Source organism: Bombina bombina, chromosome 4, assembly GCF_027579735.1.
Source record: "Bombina bombina isolate aBomBom1 chromosome 4, aBomBom1.pri, whole genome shotgun sequence".
NCBI classification, from domain to species: domain Eukaryota; kingdom Metazoa; phylum Chordata; class Amphibia; order Anura; family Bombinatoridae; genus Bombina; species Bombina bombina.
Genome location: NC_069502.1, coordinates 1,038,200,933 through 1,038,219,361, shown reverse-complemented (window position 1 = coordinate 1,038,219,361; position 18,429 = coordinate 1,038,200,933).

Below are 18,429 nucleotides of genomic sequence, written 5' to 3'. Positions count from 1 at the left end.
CAACTTTCACCATTAAAGTTTCTAAAAAAATTCACCATTAAAGCTTCTACAAAATTCACCATTAGAGTCTAAGGGGCCTATCTATCAAGCTCCGTATGGAGCTTGACGCCCTGTGTTTCTGGCGAGCCTGCAGTCTCGCCAGAAACACCAGTTATGAAGCAGTGGTCTAAAGACCGCTGCTCCATAACCCTGTTCGCCTGCTCTGATGAGACGGACAGGAATCTCCGGAATTCAACCCGAACGAGTACGATAGGGTTGATTGACATTCCCCTGCGATTGGTCGCGAGTCTGCAGGGAGCGGCGTTGCACCGCTGTAGCTCTCCACATTCAGCGATATCTGTCAGACCTGATCCGCACTGTCGGATCAGGTCCGACAGACATATGATAAATAGGCCTCTAAATGTTTTTTTTGTGCATAAATAATTTGATAAGCATTTAAGGTTTGTGGTTGACCAATATATTGGAAGAGACTGACTAAAGCAAGTTATTGGGCTGAAGGAGTAGCGTCTTCTGACTGTGAGATCAAAAGTTACATTTATCACCTTAAACATAGCTTAGTTGTCATTCTTTAACGTTAGGCAAGGACCAATAATTAATTTAGGGCCCAGATGGGAGCCTGAAATGTATTTATTTTTCTTTAAGGAACTATAGTCTCTTAATAGCCAAGTGTATTAAAATATTTTATAACAAACAAACAGTTCCAGTGTAATAAGAGCAGACCCTCTTAACCCCTTCACTACCTGGATTTGCTCAAAATACTAGAGAGTTTTTAGCATTTTTGCTATCTACTTAAACCGAAATAGAGCCTTGTTTTTTTAATATTTACCTTTCAAAACTATATATACAGGGAGTGCAGAATTATTAGGCAAGTTGTATTTTTGAGGATTAATTTTATTATTGAACAACAACCATGTTCTCAATGAACCCAAAAAACTCATTAATATCAAAGCTGAATAGTTTTGGAAGTAGTTTTTAGTTTGTTTTTAGTTATAGCTATTTTAGGGGGATATCTGTGTGTGCAGGTGACTATTACTGTGCATAATTATTAGGCAACTTAACAAAAAACAAATATATACCCATTTCAATTATTTATTTTTACCAGTGAAACCAATATAACATCTCAACATTCACAAATATACATTTCTGACATTCAAAAACAAAACAAAAACAAATCAGTGACCAATATAGCCACCTTTCTTTGCAAGGACACTCAAAAGCCTGCCATCCATGGATTCTGTCAGTGTTTTGATCTGTTCACCATCAACATTGCGTGCAGCAGCAACCACAGCCTCCCAGACACTGTTCAGAGAGGTGTACTGTTTTCCCTCCTTGTAAATCTCATATTTGATGATGGACCACAGGTTCGCAATGGGGTTCAGATCAGGTGAGCAAGGAGGCCATGTCATTAGATTTTCTTCTTTTTTACCCTTTCTTGCCAGCCACGCTGTGCAGTACTTGGACGCGTGTGATGGAGCATTGTCCTGCATGAAAATCATGTTTTTCTTGAAGGATGCAGACTTCTTCCTGTACCACTGCTTGAAGAAGGTGTCTTCCAGAAACTGGCAGTAGGACTGGGAGTTGAGTTTGACTCCATCCTCAACCCGAAAAGGCCCCACAAGCTCATCTTTGATGATACCAGCCCAAACCAGTACTCCACCTCCACCTTGCTGGCGTCTGAGTCGGACTGGAGCTCTCTGCCCTTTACCAATCCAGCCACGGGCCCATCCATCTGGCCCATCAAGACTCACTCTCATTTCATCAGTCCATAAAACCTTAGAAAAATCAGTCTTGAGATATTTCTTGGCCCAGTCTTGACGTTTCAGCTTGTGTGTCTTTCACCTTGTGCTTTTGGGCACTCCAGTGATGTTGCAGCTCTGAAATATGGCCAAACTGGTGGCAAGTGGCATCTTGGCAGCTGCACGCTTGACTTTTCTCAGTTCATGGGCAGTTATTTTGCGCCTTGGTTTTTCCACACGCTTCTTGCGACCCTGTTGACTATTTTGAATGAAACGCTTGATTGTTCGATGATCACGCTTCAGAAGCTTTGCAATTTTAAGAGTGCTGCAACCCTCTGCAATATATCTCACTATTTTTTACTTTTCTGAGCCTGTCAAGTCCTTCTTTTGACCCATTTTGCCAAAGGAAAGGAAGTTGCCTAATAATTATGCACACCTGATATAGGGTGTTGATGTCATTAGACCACACCCCTTCTCATTACAGAGATGCACATCACCTAATATGCTTAATTGGTAGTAGGCTTTCGAGCCTATACAGCTTGGAGTAAGACAACATGCATAAAGAGGATGATGTGGTCAAAATACTCATTTGCCTAATAATTCTGCACTCCCTGTATATATATATATATATATATATATATTTTTTTTTTTTTTTTTTTTTTTTTTTGAGTAGACAACCCAAGGTATTGATCTAGGCCCATTTAGGTATATTTAATGCCGCCATTTCATCGCCAAAAGCAATCAAATTAAAAAAAACTTACGTTTTTTGTCATCAACATAAGCAGGGAGATAAAAAAGCTTGTTAGCTCAGCCATTTTATACAGGCTGCACTGCAGTAGATTAGGTGTTATTTACACAATATCATAGTTGCCAACATTTCAAAAAACATTCCAGGGACACTTTGCAGCAGAGCAAGCAAGCGGGTTACTGGAGTATTGACGACCTACAGTTCAACTGCTCCGCCCACTCAGTTCTGCAATCAAAACACACCCATTTGAAAGTAATAGTATAATTTAGACTTATCCATAGTTTATTATACAGATTACAGCACCAAGCTCTTACACCTACCCAGTCTCTGGAACACATTCTGGGCATATGGTTATTTTTACAACACAGCATCAAAATTAGAAAGACAAATAATATGTGAACCCATTCAATAATAATAATATTCCATTAGGGATGAATTATATTTAAATAATACACTATATCTATTTATCATCTATCTATCTGTATATGTGTATGTGTGTGTGTATATATATGCAAACAACAAATGTTGTGCAAAGGAGATTTCCAGGGACAAAAAAAATCCAGGGACATACAACAAAATCCAGGGACTGTCCCTGGAAATTAGGGACTGTTGGCAACTATGCAATATTGTTTAGACGCTGACCCAGGCTGGCTAGCTTATTTTTTGCAAAAATAAAACATCCAAATAAATGTGTGTCCCAACATAACCTTTGACCACGGTAAACAACAGTATTTGGACACCAGTGATATGGCTATAACATGTCACACAGAGGGGGCAAAATCTAAAAGTAAACTAATGAGATACTGAAGGCAAAAAAATCCACTCCCAAGCTGCCGTCATACTGTGTATAATGACACTTTTATTTTTTTTATATAAACACAAAAAATCCAGTTCTATTTCCTAAGAAAGTAATTAATCTCCATGAAAAGCAAAGCAATACATTACACATCGTGTTAAAAGAGTTTTGCTTTGCTTTTCAGGGAAATGAATTACTTCTTTGGAAATAGGACTATCCTGCTGCTGTCCAAGTTGCAACTTAATTTTTAAAAAAAAAAAAAACGCAATTTATGCAAAAACGTCAATATTCTCTGGGAAGGGAACTCATCTCTGACAGACTGCAGTGCTGACACAGTAAAAAATATAGTGCATGGCAGCATTCATCAATTTAATTTGCATTCAAATCAATTTTGCTAATCTTAAAAGTGCCATGCTTTTGACTATGCACAGTAATGCACTATTGCACACAAAAACAGATAGTATTAGACATTATCCATGCATGCAGCAGCGGCACACAAAAAACACAAAATGTTTTTATTTTATTATTTATATTGTATATTATCTGAAGTTCCTTCTGTCTGTATACCACTGCTCTGGGGAAAATATAGAAAGTCATTGTATAATGAAGGTTTAACTTTGGATAATTATAGTTGATTCTCTTTCACTAACCACCTACTCAAAATGTATTAAATCCATGCAATATAATTAGATGTTACATAAAATGTAATTATAGATTGCTCTCACACTGTAAAGTAGTGCATATATCATATAACTACCACACACAGATCAAACACTGTCATCACTAGAACCTTGCACATATCCCAGGGAACTGGCTTTATTACCAGCACACTAAAAACAATATATATGAACCATCCATTAACAACAACAACAAAAATAAATGTATGCGAGAAAAAAATGCAGGTGATGCATTCATGCGGGTACAAGATGGGATGACAATGGCTTTACTTTAGGTGGAACAGTCTTTTTGCAGCCTGCAGGAAGGAAAGGGCCTCAAAAGGTTAAAATTTACATTATTAGGTGGTGGGAAGGGAATGGGAAAAGCTTAGCTAATCAAACAGACCGCCCAGCCAGCCCCTGACTACTCGGTCAAACTCCCACTCTCTCTGCTGCGCCTGCTCTGCTGCTGCTCTCAATACCTCCATGGCTCGCCTCTCCACTGACTGACTCACATGACAGAACCATCCTACTCACTGCTCCTTCCCTCTCACCACCAGTCACCACCCTCTTATTCATGCAAGGAGCAGAAATGATTGATGAATAATAGTAAAATCCTGCAATCATTCAGATCGTAGCATTCGTAACAGACGCCCAGTGCCTGTCACCTGTGCCTCCACTCAGCCGCTCTTCACTCCTGAAGTTCCCGGGCAAAAAAATGGCACCAAAAAAATTATAATAAATTATTTTGTGGTGCGCTGACATTTTTTTTAACAAAATTGCATAAAAAAATAAAGTTTGCACTGATGCGGTGGGGCCCACTAACTGCGGGGCCCTAAGTAGCTGCCTTGCTCGGCCTTGCCCTAAGGCTGGTCCTGCTAATTGTTACTGACCTGTATTCCAAGCTCAGGAGTACAAGTAATTCCTGTTGTGTATAAAAGCAGAGACACTCCAGTTGTTAAAAAAACTAAATTTATGCTTACCTGATAAATGTATTTATTTCCGGATATGGTGAGTCCACGGCTTAAGTAATTACTGTTGGGAATATCACTCCTGGCCAGCATGAGGATGCAAAGAGCACCACAGTTAAACTGCTAAGTATCACTCCCTTACCCAGAAACCCTAGTCATTCACCCAAAGGGAAATGGAGAAAAAGGAGTAACGCAAGGTGTAGAGGTGTCTGAGGTTATAGTCAAAAGAAAAACTGTCTTAAAATAAAGGGTGGGGCCGTGGACTCAGGTAAGAATACATTTTGTTTTTCTTTCCTAAGATATAGTGAGTCCACGGCTTGAGTAATTACTGTTGGGAACTAATACCCAAGCTAGAGGACACGGATAAAAAGGGAGGGACAAGACAGGCAGTCCTAAACAGAAGGCACCACCGCTTGAAGAACCTTTCTCCCAAAAGAAGCCTCAGCCGAGTTAAAAATATCAAATTTGGAAAATTTGGAAAAAGTATGTAGAGAAGACCAAGTTGCAGCCTTGCAAATTCATTCCACAGAAGCTTCATTTTTGAAAGTCCAAGAAGAGGAAACAGCTCTTGTGGAATGAGCCGTAATTTTCTCAGGAGGCTGCTGTCCAGCAGTCTCATAAGCCAAACGAATTATACTTCGTAGCCAAAAAGAAAGAGTAGTAGCAGTAGCTTTCTTACCTTTACGTGTCCCAGAGAAACAGACAAAGAGGGCAGAGGACTGGTGAAAATCCTTAGTCACCTGTAAGTAGAATTTAAGAGCACGTACAACATCCAAATTTTGTAACAAACGTTCTTTGGAAGAAGAAAGATTAGGACACAGAGATGGAACAACAATTTCCTGATTGATATTTCTATTTCTAAGGTTCTTCAAGTGGTGGTGCCTTCTGTTTAGGACTGCCTGTCTTGTCCCTCCCTATTTATCCGTGTCCTCTAGCTTGGGTATTGGTTCCCAACAATACCTGTTATCAGTGCCGCGAGTTGATTAAGTTTGAGGTTGTGCGTTATACAAGAATCCAATTATTATTATTAGAAACAACCTTAGGAAGGAAACCTAACTTAGTACAAAGAACCGCCTTATCGGCATGAAAAATAAGATAAGGGGAATCACACTGCAGAGCTGAGAGTTCCGAGACTCTTCAAGCAGAAGAGATAGCAACAACAAACAAAACCTTTCAAGATAACAACTTAATGTCTATGGAATGCAACATCTCAAATGGAGACAGCTGTAAAACTTTAAGAACAAGGCTAAGGCTCCAAGGAGGAGCAACAGACTTAAAGACAGGCCTGATTTTGACCAAGGCCTGACAAAAAGATTGTACATCTGGCACATCCGCTATACGTTTATGTAGTAAAACTGATAAAGCAGAAATCTGACCCTTCAGGGTACTGACTGACAATCCCTTCTCCAGGCCTTCCTGAAGAAAAGATAACATTCTAGGAATTCTAAATCTACTCCAAGAGTAGCCATTGGATTCACATCAATAAAGATATTTACGACATATCTTATGGTAAATCTTTCTAGTAACAAGCTCGCAAGCCTGAATCATGGTCTCAATGACCGACCATGCTTAGACAGAATTAAGAGTTCAATCTCCAGTCAGCTTCAAAGAAATGAGATTTGGATGAAGGAAGGGACCCTGAATCAGGAGGTCTTTCCTCAGAGGTAGTCTCCAAGGTGGGAGAGATGACATCTCCACTAGGTCTGCAAACCAGATCCTGGGAGGCCACACAGGGGCTATTAGAATCACAGACGCCCTCTCCTGTTTAATACGAGTAATGACTAATGGAAGGAGAGCAAATGGAGGAAACAGGTATGCCAACCTGAAAACCCAAGGAACCGCCAGAGCATCTATCAGAACGGCCTGCGGATCTCTTGACCTTGAACCGAACCTTGGAAGCTTGGCGTTCTGACGGGACGCCATCAGATCTTACTCCGGCACCCCCCATTTGAGGACTAAGCTGGAAAACACCTCAGGATGGAGTTCCCTCTCCCCGGGATGAAAAGTGTGTCTGCTCAGATAATCTGCTTCCCAGTTGTCTACTCCCGGAATGTGGCATATAGACAGCAATTGTGGGTCTCTGCCCACTGAAGAATCAGAGTAACCTCCTTCATGGCTAAGGAACTCCGAGTTCCTCCCTGGTGATTGATGTAAGCCACAGAGATTATGTTGTCTGACAGGAACCTGACAAACTGGGCTGAGGACAACTGAGGCCAAGTCAATAGAGCATTGTAAAATGCTCAGAATGTCACCTCCAATAAGTAGGTATGACGTCCAGAGAAACATGCGTACGTATTAGTGAACACCTCTCGGACAGCAAGGCCACCCCCCTGGTTCAACATTTCAATATGTTCCATGACAAAAAAGTGAGAAGTTTTGGATGGACCATTATAGAAATAGTTAAGACTAAGCAACGAGGGGGAGATAGAGATCAAGCACTGGCCAAGAGGGAGGTGTTCTGGATCTTCCAACTACAGACTAGATATCCAACTGGATTAAATTCATCCTATGATTTCATTAATTTTTGGAGTTAGAATTAATTCCATATATATATGCATAAGTGATCTTTAGGACATTTTTATTTCAACACATAATGAGACAGATAGGATTCTATATTTATGGTGTGTGTGGGTAATGGTACAAGATGTATTTGAGTTATGTATTCAATAGTATACAAAGTATAAAATATAAGATTTTCTTGTATATAGAGGGTCCAGTTTTAGACTCAATTAAGCTAGCTTTCTGGATCATGGTGTGTTTTATGTTTTTATATTTTCACACCAGTGACACAGTTAATTTTACATATGAATCTAGTGATTAATAATCTAGTTTGCAACTAGTAGCTTTTTAAGTGTATAGAAAAAGTATAATATGACATTTGCATGTATACACTAATTTTTGGCATATTGGGAAGCTTTATGTGTCAACATCCAAAGCAGTAGCTGTATTACCTATACAATTGAAAACGGAAGAAAATGTGACAATTTGCATTGACTCCAAATTGCATTGTAATTTTATTACAACAGGGTGCTATGTTATATTGTATACATTTATTTTCTAATCAATGTGTTGCTTTTTACAGTATTTAGTATATAATGTGTGTTATATGTTTTGCTTTGTCTCATGTATAGCCCCTATTGATTTGTAGGGTTATGTTTTTTGTGGCTAGACAATTCAGCAATGAAACAGTTAAAAGAAAGCATGAAACCTTAGCAAATCAGATGATTTTAATCCTCTTAAATAGCCCATTAGTGAGAGGGTGGTCAGAGAGCTATGAGTATGGCGTTACAGCCGAAACGCATAAGCTTTGTACAGTAAGGGCATGCTATGTACCTGTGCATATAACCGCTTTTAAATGATTAAATAAAGAAACAGAAATTTTAACTGCAGCTCTGGACTTTGTTGTTTTTGTATCTGTGGGCCATTTCCCTTGGAGCTTTGGCAGTTTGGTGCATCTCTGGAGGTCAGACACACTGTGTTGGAGAGAAGGTGCAAGGTATACCCATAGTACCCACTACTGCGGTTGTGATCGCATTACCTGGAAACGTTTACCCCTCGGAAGCCAGCGATGTCCTCTGACGTCATTCAGAGCCCTTGAGTGTGAGGCGGATGCCTGTGCTGCGCGTAGCAGCTGCTAGCTTGTGGGAGCGGTGCAGCTCCAAGCAAAGGGATGGCAGACCGCTTTGAGCCTAGGAAAGAGGTCTCCCGAACGGCTCTACACACATTGGGTGTCTGCAGGAAGGCCGTGAAGAGAGGGTAAGTACCCATAGGGATAAGAAGGAGCAGTGGGGCTTTGGAGTTAATTACCTTGCATGTTGAACATAGAGTGCACTTGGCACAAAGTTCCTGTATCTACTCCACAGGAGGGACTTTTTGCATTTTTGAAGGGTCTCCCCTTCATTGGGGTTACTCTTTGCATTTTAAAACTCCCTCAACTCCAAGATTTTGATGAGAAGAGCAGACTCCTCCCGAGTCCAAAGGCCCTGAGCTTTTTTTTTTTTTTTTTTTTTTTAAATAATTTTTTATTGAGGTATTGAACAATATCAACAAAACAAACAATGTGTTCAGGCACGGATCATAAGTAATAAGAATAATTATACAAGACTCTTATAAAAAGGAGATTTGAACTAGAACATTGAAGTCTCTGTGTAACAATGGTTATCACTGTATTCAAGTAGTAGTATTACTGTACATTTATAGATGAGAACCACAATCATACAGTAAAATACATTCAATAGAAATGACATAACCACTGAGATGAGTTGTTACACTACTTCTGAGACCATGAGCTTAAAGTATAGCTTAGATTATAATGAACAAGGGTGACTGAGACACATAATAATGGAACCTCGTTTTATATATAATATAGAAAATGATTCCTACTCTGATATAGGTATTCTATAATCTTTAAACTGTATGATGTAGGGAGTTGGCTTTTGTCTGGCTTCTCTTGGGCCAAAGTGTATAGAGGGGAAATTCAGCGGGCAAGAGACGCTTAATAAAAGGGGGAGGGAAATGAAGGGGGGACGGAGCCTTTTAAGGTAACTGTATAGTACAATTGGGTTTCCAGAATGAATTAAAAAAAAAAAAAATATATAAATTTAGATTAGATGAGGGTGGTATTCATGACTTGGGGAGTCTTTTGATTAGCATCACGAGTATATATGTATACATGGGATGTCTGCTTGGGGAATGCATCTTTGAAGGTGAGGTGAAATATCAATTTCTTTGTGAGATTCATGGGATCATGGTAAAGTAGACCTAATAGATAAGTTAGTCTAAAGGTGTTCAGGGATAGTTATTTAAACTGCAGGTGTATTGGGGGAAATGCCCCCCGCACAGCTAAGGGTCAAGGTAGATATTATGCTGGGAGCAAAATAATTGTGTTAGATAAGCTTATGGTAAGCTACAATGCTAGGCCCAGACCTACAAACAAATAGGAAGCTAACCTGGGGAACCTTCTAATTAGTATTGAGATTACAGGTATGTATAGATAATGTCTGTGTGGGGAAGATGTTTCTGGATTACGGGATGACTTAGTTAATTCTTTGTGTTATTCATGACGTAGAGTTAGATAGAGGCTGAGGGAAACCAGGCGCACATCCTGCTAGTGTACGGTAGGAGAAGTAGTAAGATGACTGAGTATGCACTAATTAAGGGATAGAATTAAAACAAGGCACCCTCTTAGACAGATATCTCTATCAACATGAATGCTGTTAGGTATTGTATACATATCTCAGATCAAGTTCACTAAATCAACTATTATGCTGAGCCGTGTCTTCCCAGTGAACACGGCCCAGCAGCGTCTATAATAACTAAAGGTGAGATTATATATTCTTAGATGAGATGTGGGATGGGGGAGTCATCTGCTAATGTAATAAAGTTTGCCTGGGATGGGAGAATAAATCTTAATGAAGCTGGGTGGGGGAAAGACTAAAATAAGTAGGCTAGCTTAATTAAAGGGTTACTACTTGTATGTGCAATAATCTGCTGTAAATCTTGCTATTAAAGGTACTAAGCGGGCTGTTATATCTCCTAGAGTAATCTTATGAATACTCACATAACAACGTGACTTCAGTTACTCCTGAGGGACTCCTTAGTATTCTATCTAACTCGCCTGTCAGCTATATACTAGGGAGGTGAATATAATATGTATACTGTACTATTGTAATATGAACTATTAAACCTACTAAAGCGGTTATAACAATTATCTCCTGTCATATCAAAGGTACTATATATATATAATCATACCATAAATAAGGAGTTCAACAGATATTAGGCTTTAAACAGTACTGTTTCTAGTAGTATATATATAACCTAGTAAGGGATATACTGCATACTAGCATAAACAGTGATAAAAGTAATTGCAGTATTATATGAGCAAAAATAACTGAAGCGGAGTAAGCTAGTATTTCAATCCCATGAATATTCACATAACAACGTGACTTCAGTTACTTCTGAGGGACTCCTTTGTATTCTATCCTGCTCGCCTGTCATCTATATACTAGGGAGCTGAATATAATAAGTAAACTGTACTTATTGTACTATGTACTATTAAACCTACTATAGCGGTTATACCAATTATCTCCTGTCATCTCAAGGTTACCACATATGTATAAGCATACCATACACATCCTGCTTCTCTGTAAAAGCACATTCAAACTAGTGAGGGCTGTCGTAAGCTATGGTGAGAGACTGTATTAGAATTCTAAGTAGGAAGAAAGGGTCTGAATAATACTAGTAAATGGTATAGGTATCTTAAATCCTCGGGCCTTCATCTACTAGATGTAGTCTAGTTAACCTGCACAGAAGGAACACAATAGGGAAATTTCCCTGCAAATACAGCATAGGTATGGATAAATGGCACAGGCTAATAACTTTAACGCAGAATATATAACCATAAATAAGGTAAATTGAGAAGAAAAAAATAAAAAATAAAATAAAATAAAAATATATACATATACTTTACTCCTACATATTCATAAGCTCCTCATGTCCCACTTAAAAAGAATGTATAAATAAACTTAGAGGACATACACAATAATGGTAATCAGGTTTACCCATAGAATGAACCAGAGGAGATAAAGGGGTAGGGGGAAACAATATAAAAGCTGTTGTGTACTTAAAATATCTAACTTAGAATCCCCTCTAAATGTGGGCAACATATATATGTAGTAGCATATAACAATAGCAGTAATGAGTACAAATCTCAGGTTGTTAACCCTCATTATCAAATAATACTGTCCTCATTAAATAGTCCTCAGATGAACCGTGGATACCCCATATTCAGGCGTCCCACAGAGAGTACATGGTATATCTAGCCGACCCCCACTCTACCTGGACCTGAGAGTGGAATTAAACAGCTAGTGGTGGAATTAGCGAGCCTCCTCAATCCCAACTCAAAGAGCTCAGCGAATGTAAAGGACAGTGGAGGCCCAAACCCTAACCGATAAGGCTGCTTGTAGAATTGGGCAGTGATGATGTTACACAATAGGCAGGGCCAGTCCTGCACAGATGTAAACGGGCCGTCGAGGTGATCAGCTTGGGGAATGTCCCAACAAGTGAGTGTCCAGCTTCTTATGTTGCAGCGATTCCCAGGAGACCCCTGTGAGAGCGGGTAAAGATACGATTGCTGGGGACCCATCTCAGGGGTCTTGGATCTAGCGGTTGGGAAGGGCTCAAGAACATCTCCGGCGGTAATGGAATCTGTAGAATCAACTGCCTCCTCCAGCCCCACAAAACGCTCCGCCATGCTGCGGAGTGGGTCCGATCTCCTCATGATGCGGACACGCTGCAGGAACAATATGTCTCCTGCTAGAGTAGGTTGGTGATCTTCCCCTGACAAGTAAACAGCGTCTCGTTCAGTTTCAGGGCTCTGCAGTGGGGAGGAAGATGAAACGGCTACCACAGGCACCATATACTGTGTATCGCAGGAGCTGCGTCCTAACTCCTCTTCTGTAAGGCGCTGTTTAGTAGTGAGTGCTTCATGTAAAAGAAGGAAGTGGAAGTCCATCTTAGCCTCCAGGCGTTGCAGGAGTTGTAGTATTGTCGCCATTTTGGGACGTGGTTGAATCGTCTTATAATCAGTGAATCTCCTGAGCGCTGCCCCTGGAAGTATGCTATTTAGCTTTTTGTTGTTGTGTCAAGTTGCAGAAAAGCATAGCTATTAGGCTGCCTCTACCCAAGAACTAAAGTATCGTCAGACGCTCCTTGCAGTTGTACATAACGCCTCGTGGTTGTCTTCTAGTATGGGAACAGGCTCTTCACACTATTTATGTGTCTCCATCGGTCCATTAGCCCCTAGGTTACTGTTTTCCTCTCCAAAGCCTAAATCCTAAAATGTTTGGCTTAAAATTAGGAAAGTTAATAGTTGCAATATACTATATAAAGCCAGGAGCTTCCCAAGCACACGTCTTGCTCCCTTGATGGCTAGCTCCGCCCCCCGGCCCTGAGCTTTTAATGAGTTCCAAACTTATCCCCAGCCCAGCAGGCTGGTGTCCATGGTCACGATCATCCAGGAAGGTCTCCGAAAGCATGTGCCCTGAGACAGATGTTCCTGAGAAATCCACCATGGGAGAGAGTCCCTTGACGACTGATCTAACTCTATTTTCTGAGATATATCCACATGGTCTGAGCATGCACAACTGGAGAGCTCTCAAATGGAATCGAGCAAAAGGAATGATGTCCATGGAAGCCACCATCAGACAGATTACCTCCATACATTGAGCAACTGAAGGATAAGCAGTAGCCTGAAGAGAGAGGCAAGAGGAAATGATTTTGTTTTTCCTGACCTCTGTCAGAAAAATCTTTATCAATAGAGAACCTATTATGGTTCCTAACAACACTACTCTTGTAGCAAGGGACAGTAAGCTTTTTCCAGATTCACATTCCATCCGTGGGAACGAAGAAAAGACAACAATATCTCTTTGTGAGATTTTGCTTGTTGAAAAGATGGCAACTGAACCAATATGTCCTCCAGGTAGGGAGCCCCCAGAACCTTTGAAAAAATTCTGGGAGCCGTGGCTAGACCAAATGGAAGGGCAACGAACTGTAAATGTTTGTTCAGAAAGGCAAATCTCAGGAATCTGTGATGGTCCCTGTGAATAGGAACATGAAGATATGTATCCTTTAGGTCTATGGTTGTCATGAGTGTATAGTCGCCATCTTGAAGGATGGAACTTTGAGAAACTTGTTTATACACTAGAATGGGACGGAAAGTTCCCTCTTTTTTGGGAACCACAAATAGGTTGGAGTAGAACCAGAGACCCTGTTCCTGCATTGGAACTGGAACTAACACTCCCAGGGAGGAAAGATGTTTATACATTTCAAGAACACCTCTCTCTTTATCTGGTCTGCAGATAATCTTGAGAGATGGAAAAGTCTTGAATTCCAATTTGTAACCCTGGGATACTAAGTCCACAGTCCATGGATCTGGGACATCTCATATCCAGGCTTGAGAGAACTGAGAAAGTCTGCCTCCCACCTGATCCGATCCCGAATCGGGGGCAATCCCTTCATGCTGATTTGGAATCAGCTGCAGGTTTCTTTGATTGTTTCCCCTTGTTCCAAGACTAATTGGGTTTCCTAGAAGACTTGGATTGTTCCTGCTTGGAAGAAGAAGGGAAAGGCTTTCCTTTGTATTTATGAAAGGAACGAAAATTACTCTGACGTCCTCTAGACCTATTTTTCTTATCTTGAGGTAGAAAAGACCCTTTTCCACTAGTAATATCAGAGATAATTTTTGCCAAACCGGGTCCAAACAAGGTTTTGCCCTTGTAAGGTATCGCCAGAAGCTTGACTTTAGAGGAAATGACCGCAGACCAGGATTTCAACCATAACACCCTGCGGGCTAGGACAGCAAAACTAGAAGTTTTTTTTTTTTTTTAATTTTTTTATTGAGGTTTAGTTAAAGGCATACATAAAACATCATAACAAATTCTTATGTCACATGAAATAAGGCTTCAATGTTACAGGAGTAATAAAAAGAGATATGAAAGAGACGTATAGCCAACAAGTTACATAGCTTGCAAACATTATACAGATAGAGTATTGATCCTTCAGGAACCTTCTATATGACATAATAAATTACTTTTGGACCAACAAAAGCAACAGGTAGTAGTGAAGCGAAAGATGGAAATTGTAACTAAGGAGACCACTTTTGGATCTCATTAATAAACCTCGAAATTTTTAATTTTTAGAATAGTTAGTAATTGGTATTGGAAGCAATAATAAGAGTAAATATATAAACTTGCTGTGTAAATAGTGTGGTAAAGTATGTAGGTATAAATAATTAGAGTATGGCATAGACAAGATAAGCCATATAGATAGCCCTCCAGCATTAGGAGGTACATTATAGGGGGAGTGGGGGGGGGAGGTGGTAGGTTAGCTAAGAGAAACCGCTTTTTTAATTCTCCTGAAGCTAGGAGACAAAATAGATACTATGAGTAGAGTATATGCCAAATATGGAGGTACATTATAATATAGTAGGGGAGGAGGTGGTTATTGAAGCATAGTAGATAGCTTATAGGGTAATTATATATTGGGTAGATACTATACTTGGTGCATGTATAACTAGAACTAAATATAAGGATGAGAAATTGTACAGTTTAGTGCTATTGCAGGTCCAGCCTGCTATGGAAAACAGGGCATCCTGGGGTATTGGAAATTCACCTATGGGGTAGACATTAGTAAGTCATGCAATTACAGCACTCCCATATACACCCGTAAATAAAGTTAATATTGAAATCTCAAACATCTGTCCATTTTATACACCAGTTGTAAATAGAATACTGAGAGCAAGTGCACAGTTTTAGTATGAGGCAGAAGATAAAAACAGAGCTTATGTACAACAATTTGCATTATGGTGCAACACTATGCTATGAAGCTATATTTTTGTAACAAGTAGGTATCGCGCCGCCCCGGCCGCTGGCAGCAAGTTGCGAAGTAGGCAAGTTCGCTTAAAACTCCATGCATGTACATAAAGTATGAGAATGTTGAGATTCTAATTAGCTAAGGAGGTGATAATCTAGTCCTATAAAAAATGAACACAGGAGTGAGTAGGGATGATCTTACATTTAATTGCCAGTAATATCCTCATGGGCTTAAGAAAGCTGTGAACATCTTGGACATAAGGCTGAACTATGTGAAAAAAAACGTTGGGCCCTGAGGTAGGAAAATCTTCTCAAACTTATCTGTCGCTAATGTTTATAAATATTATTTGCGTCCCCTAATATGACATAGCAGGTAAATATTATAACAGAGCATAACTTAGTATCCTAGTCTCATGCAACACTGCTAAATAAAAATGAGTAAACATTTATAATTTTTCACATAACGTGCCAGTAAGAGCAAACATAAATAAGATTTATGCAAAGTCCTCATGCAAGTTGAAGGCAAAGTTACTCTAAAAGAGATTGGAAGTAAATAGCGGGCATAACCACTATATAAACATACAGTAAAAACTGTTGCCAAAACATTACTTATCAACATTAACATAAGTCTAAGGGCATCAGAAATTCCAAGTCTTAGTAAATAGACAGGGTGTTCTAACCTTTCTCATAGTAATTTGTGTTCATGACTAGAGTCTCTGTCAGTCTCTCACCCCGACTGTGCCGCTGTAAAATCCAATTATCCAGAATGCATGGTTTGAGGTGCCATAAAATAGAGGGTGATATCTTTTTATATGGGACCCACTTGAGGAGGATTCTCACCTTGCCCAACACAGATAAATTCTTAGGCTGTGCTAGAGTATATTGTAGGTCCGCCAAACCGTTTACCCACTTTGTAGAAAGTGCAGCAGTGTAGGAAGGCTCGGCCGTATTTCCAACACTATCCCCGCTCAGGCTATATGGAGAAGCAGACTGACAAGTGTCTTCGGGCTCCAGTGTCAGTAGGTTTACACATATCTCCGATTCTGCGCCATTGTCCGGTAACCGACAATGTATCTTGGCTCCCGTAAAACAGCTAGACCATGGCTGTGTATTCTGCGCTTCCTTCAATTCCCTCCCGGGGAGGTCCACAGCATTGCCCGAGGTATCAGAATTATCAATGCAGCTGCACGCACCCTCGCTAGGCTGATCATAAGCTTCAAGTGTCGGTGTCCGGCGGAGTAATCTGCTTACGGCAGCCTGAGGCGCAATGGATATGATCTGTGGGAGCTTGGGTGCTGACAATAGTAGGTGATTATCCCCGGAAGATAGGTTACCGCTGATAGATGAGAAGGCCAGGGTAAGTTCACATTCTAGCCTCTGAAAGTGCGTATGCAGCAGATGCTGTACGTTAAGTTCCCAGCTAGAGGCCATGTTCCTAATTCTCCACGTGGAAGAGAATACGCTGGTCTGCAGAAGGCCCAATCTGTTGGGTAATCCAATATTTAGGTATTTTCACCTCTTTACAGCTTCTATTTGCCGTCCCAGAGGTTCTCCTCCTCCACTCTAGATCTAGGAATGTCTTTATAGCATATTTTTGATGGGCTGATGGTCAATTTGAATAGATTTAGAGATGATACCAGCAGAGCTGGAGAAAAGTGCGACCAGTCAGATCCCAAGCTGGCTCCGCCCTCCCGCAAAACTAGAAGCTTTAAAAACTGCATGTGCAATAAAGGAATTTGCCAACTTAAGAGCTTTAATCCTATCTTGGATTTCATCCAAGGAAGTCTCTATTTAAAGAGAATCAGACAACGCATGAACCAATAATATGCTGCACTAGTCACGGTGGCAATACACACTGCAGGTTGCCATTGGAGACCTTGATGAACATAAATCTTTTTTAAATAAGCCTCCAGCTTCTTGTCCATTGGATCCTTTAAAGAGCAGCTATCCTCAATAGGAATAGTGGTTCTCTTAGCCAGAGTGGAAATGGCTACTTCAACTTTGGGTACAGTATACCAAGGGTCTTTAATGGAGTCCTCGACAGGAAACATTTTCTTAAAAATGGGAGATGGGGAAAAAGACACCCATGGTTTCTCCCATTCCTGTGAGATAATCTCCCTAGCACGGTCCGGCACAGGAAAAACCTCCGAAGTGAAAGGTTCATCAAAGAAACTATTATGTTGACTAGATTTCTTAGGATTGACAATGACAGGGGTATCAGAGTCATCTAAAGTAGCTAAAACCTCATTTAACAATACAGGAAGGTGTTCAAGTTTAAATCTGAAGGATACCACCTCAGTCTCAGAAGAAGGAATTATTCTGTCCGAATCTGAGATTTCACCCTCAGAAAGTCCCGATGTATCTTCCTCATCAGATTTATGAGAAAGGGCAACTTGGGAAGCAGAACTGAGGACAGGCACCTTACTTTCTGAATTTCTAGATTTCGTCTTGCGTTTTCCCTGTAATTTGGGAATGGCAGCTAATGCCGCAGATACCGCTGAAGATACCTGGGGAGCAATTTCTGCTTTTAAATAAATGCCACTAGGAGTTATAGAGGAACCGCAGGGCCCTGCATGTGACGCCATTGAGGCTTGGGACGTAGCAGGAGAAAGCTGGGGTATTATTTTAACAGCATCATCCTGATAGACCTTAGGCTCATAATTTACCTTTATTTTGCAAGGTTTTCTTGACACATGTAGAACAAAATTGCATAGGAACTGCAATTTATGCACCTAAACATAATAACCATGAATTCATGAGAGCAAGCTCTTGCTCCATATCAAACATGTTGTGAAACAGTAAATAAACTTGTACAGATAAGTATCAAAGATTCTAATATTCAATTAAAATAAGCCAAGGAACAAATACACTTTACATTTTATCCCAAATTAGAATCGATCCCCAGCTAAAATTATGTGAAAAATTTAAGAAAAAACATTTAATAAACATCAAACAAACTTCTAAAATACTCCTCAGGCAACCCCACACCTCAATAACTGAGGTGCCTTAGCACTACCAAATATGACCGGATCACCCAGAAAGGGAGAAAATCAACTTTTTCCTCAGATACTTTATGAAGTAAAGCCGGTCATGTGACTGCAACTGCCAAGCTCAAATTACTGCTGCGACACAGAGAGGCACTACTTCCTGGT